At 30.4% G+C, this 4,238-nt stretch overlaps 1 pseudogene; it reads right to left on the bottom strand.

Moving 5' to 3' along the window:
• Nucleotides 1–414: 414 nt before the first annotated feature.
• On the bottom strand, nucleotides 415–534 carry LOC111744035 (annotated as a pseudogene).
• Between the last annotated feature and the right edge of the window lie 3,704 nt (nucleotides 535–4,238).

Below are 4,238 nucleotides of genomic sequence, written 5' to 3'. Positions count from 1 at the left end.
TTGGGACAAATCTTTCATTGGTATTCTGGAAGAGAAGCTAAGATCTAATTTAGTAGCAAATAAAGAGAGGTGATGTAGTAAATGTAAGAACACATTAAGAAAAATAATAGACCATAAGGTTAGCTAATGATAATGAGCAAGTAGAGTTTATTTGATGACATGGGGGAGAGAGAATAATTGTGTGAGCAACATTATTAAATGATTAGAATATTTTGAATCTAGAGCACAAAGAGGAATTAGCCTTGGACAATTCAGAAATGTGTTATATTAAGAGAAGGAACAGGAGAAGGTATTAGTCTAGTTGCAAGTGGATTGATATATTTAAATGCATAGGGTTATGAAACTCCCACTTGATTATATCCCTGTTCTTTTTTAAAATTTTTTAACTTTTAATTTTTTTTAAATTATTTTTTACACCTGCAGCACCTGGTCTTCCTAGGTGGGTCTCCCATCCAAGTACTAACCAGGCCCAACCCTGCTTAGCTTCCGAGATCAGACAACACTGAGCACGTTCAGGGTGGTATGGCCGTAGACTATATCTTTGTTCTTAAACAAATGTAAAGTAAAGCCTTCAGCTTCCTTCTGTGTGTCTGAAGTATAAAGAAGGAAGAGGAGGTACAAAATACTTGTTTTGGAAAGTAAGAAAGTAAACATATTCATTAAAGTGAAGGAAGATACCTGCAAAACAATGAGTACAGGAACCAAATCAAAGGATCACATAAAGAATTACATGAATCAGAGATCAAGATGGGCAAATCATTTAAGTAGTTATTTAAGAGGGTCAGAAGAATTAGAGAGAGATTTGGAATTTTGAGGGTGGCTTCTTAGGTCCTGCCTTTCTGCATAAGACATGTGCTCTCTGGCCCAGAATTATAAGTGAAGTCTCTAATTAGGACTGTAAGTCACCTCACACAGCAGGCAAAATTTTGAGTTATAAAACATACCTATTTTATATTGAAGACAATTGCATAGCTTACATGATTTTTATCCACTGAACCATGCCTCAGAGGTTCAGAGGTTTGTTTAGTATAAGATATCCTTTAGGTATAGAATATCCTATAGATGTGGTCTTTCTTTCTAATAAATATAATTAGTCTATTTACTTGGAAGTCCAGTTGACAAGAATATTAGCATGGATTCATGCTCTCTTTTCTTCCCTTGACACAAAGGGGTTTTTCCACATTCCCAAGGAAGCAAAACAATCATTGGATAACTGTTTTAACTCCTTGTTCCTCAGTGCTCATTTGCAATTTATACACCTACAGATTTTAAGTAAGAGAAGTCATTATGTTTTTGTTGTTATTTGTTTCCTTGTTTGTTTTATAAAAGTAGTAAGGTTAATGGCCTGGATGTGTTGACAAGATTTTTAAAATATTTGAATGAAGGATCCTAGAGTAAAAGTGCTTAGGATATAGCAGTCTAGTGGTGCAGTGATTAAAGTTAAAACTTTAGAGGTGGTGCAGTTATTGGTGGTAATAAATTTAAGATAACTATGAGGCTGGAATGTAGAAGTAGAATAAAGGAAAATATTATGGGATATAAGTAAACCAAAGAGTCGATAATCTGAGTTGAAGGGAAATTTCTCTTTCTATTTCTCTTTGCCTATAGATGATAGATAGATGATAGATGATAGATGATTATATGATAGATGATAGATAGATAGATAGACAGACAGATGATAGATGATATAGAGATATAGATTTCCTTCAACTGAAACGTAACCTAAAAATTATCATAAAGAAGTTAAAATAGATTGTGTCTTCATTGAACTTTTGTGAAATATTTTTGAGTTAAATGTCTCGAAACTCGTAATCAATGTTATAATTCTAAAGGCATAGAGCTTTTAGGGCTGAACCATATTTTCTTTAATGAAATCTACCTTTCAATGTTTATTCATAAGGTCCTAATTAATTGTCAAGTGCAATCTATCAAAACAAATTGGAACGTATTTGCAGAACATTGTGTAGAATTTGACCTTCACCAAATTTTTCCTTGCTAAATCTTACTCCTACTACTTTGAAAATGCTCTCTTAAATTACATATATTTCTCAATTGTCTTTTATGTCATGGGGAAATACAACTACAAGAACTAAACAATAGGTTTACATTCTGTATTTAATAATCTTCCACTCGATAACCCCAGATATTATATACTGTTTTTATAGAAGTAAAGAAAATATAACTTTTAACATCTAAATGGAATATTCCAAAATGCTTTTCCTCAAATGAAACATGAAGGATTGTGGCAACACTAAGGAACATGAGAAAAGGAAAAAACAAAACAAAACAGAATTCCAGGATTTCTGTAGGCAACATATTTTGGGGAAGAAGGAGACTAGTAGTTGCAGCAAAGTTAGGTATTAGGTATATGAGATAAAGCAAGAGAGGGAACTGCTCAAATGAAAAAAATAATCCTTCATAGAAAATTGGAAAAGTTATACTTTTTCAATATCCAAAATGGATTACTCTGAAATGAAATGATTTCAGTCTTTGATTGAAATATCAGAAAGATATATTAAAATCCTTAAGTTAAAAAATTGAAGGAAGAAAAATGAGCCAGGTAATTGATCATCATTTTGACACCAAAAGAAATAGAATTTTAAGGAAGTCTAAATTCATTAAAGGTCTCAGAATCAGAAAAGTATTGATAAGTGTTCCAAAGAAAATGAATATCTATGAATTAGATCCGGTGTGAGGTTAGCAGTAAGAATTCAACAGGAAGAATTCAACAGGCTGAGATTTATGACCAGATCGAGGAAGATCATTGACAGGAGAACAATGGAAATATAATTATTCTAGATGGTGTAATAATAAAAATGTAATAAAAAGGTCAAAGGCTTATAGACTCATAAAACATTTTGAAAGGTGAACAATTTATATTATATTAGCCAGACAAGAAAAAATATGAATATAGTGTTGCTACTTTTTCTAAAGTTTAAGAAAGTGCTCTTTGCTAACCCATGCAAAATTGAAGTGATATGTATGCTAGGACATTGCTCAGCAAACCTATTTGATTCTAATAGAAATAAAAGCAACAATGTTGGCAAATGGAAGTTGACAAAAACATAGGAAAATAATGGTCTAGTGTAATATTATATTAAAGTCCCTTTAATTCTGAAGCATTATGTTGATCATAACAGTGGTTAACAAATATTTTTTTACTAAAATTTAGTAAAGAATTTTAGACTGACAGTAAAATTTAAATTGAGATTCATTATAAAGGTAAGAACATATGTATTTGCCTAAAGAATTTTGCACATTTAATATCATTGCTATAGTAGCATAGCAAGACAAACAGAATGATCTTTTTAGCCCCCTTACTACCTCATACACACTCATACACACAAATTATATATTCCTTTTACACACTTTATTTCATATTTGATATTTGCATTTTATATATCAAACGGACAGAATATATTATTAATCGATACCAAGAGTTACAAACTCCTATAAACCAATAATACAAAAGATAAATAACACAAATGAAAAATAAACAAAAGTCATGGAAAATTAGTTCACAGAAGAGAAAATACCAATTGCCAAAATAATTTGAAGAAAGGCTAAAATCTCAGTGATAAAATTACTTTTAAAATAGCATTTTATACATTTTCTATTGGAAGTAATTAATAACTCTGTTGATATCAAATTATAAATTAATTGTTATAAATTAATAATATCAAATGCTGGAGATGATGTGGATCAGTGGGGTTATTAATTCATTTCCAAGGGGTAGGAAGCATAGAATGCTCTACATATAAATTAGTACTATTTTTTTAGGTTGAGTAGCCACATTTTGTACTATTCAACAATTATACTTCTTGGTACAACCAAGATAAATTTTACCATACCTGAAACAAGAGACAAAGAAAAAGATATTTATACCATTGTTCTGTCAGTCTAAAAAAAGAACCTGGAAAAATTCAAATACTTGATAGGAAAAAATACAGGTCACTTTTTTAATGTATACATAATTTTTAATGTATATATAATGTGTGTATACATTTTCATGTAATGTATATCTTATGGTGGGGTAATTATGCAAAAATATGGATGAATTCTAATAACAATGTTGAGTTGCCAAAGAGGAAGTAGAGAAGAAAGAATGAAATATGGTATTAAATACTGTTCAAAATTGAATCATGTGCCATTTGAATATACATATATGTATAATAAAGCTTTAAAAATTCAAATAGGAAGGAAATTGTGACATCAAACAACAGAAAAATCTCTGGAGA

This window comes from Pteropus vampyrus, unplaced genomic scaffold (assembly GCF_000151845.1).
Source record: "Pteropus vampyrus isolate Shadow unplaced genomic scaffold, Pvam_2.0 Scaffold5, whole genome shotgun sequence".
Taxonomy (NCBI): Eukaryota; Metazoa; Chordata; class Mammalia; order Chiroptera; family Pteropodidae; genus Pteropus; species Pteropus vampyrus.
The sequence above is the reverse complement of the archived record's forward strand: the minus strand, read 5'-3'. Positions and strand labels throughout refer to the sequence as shown.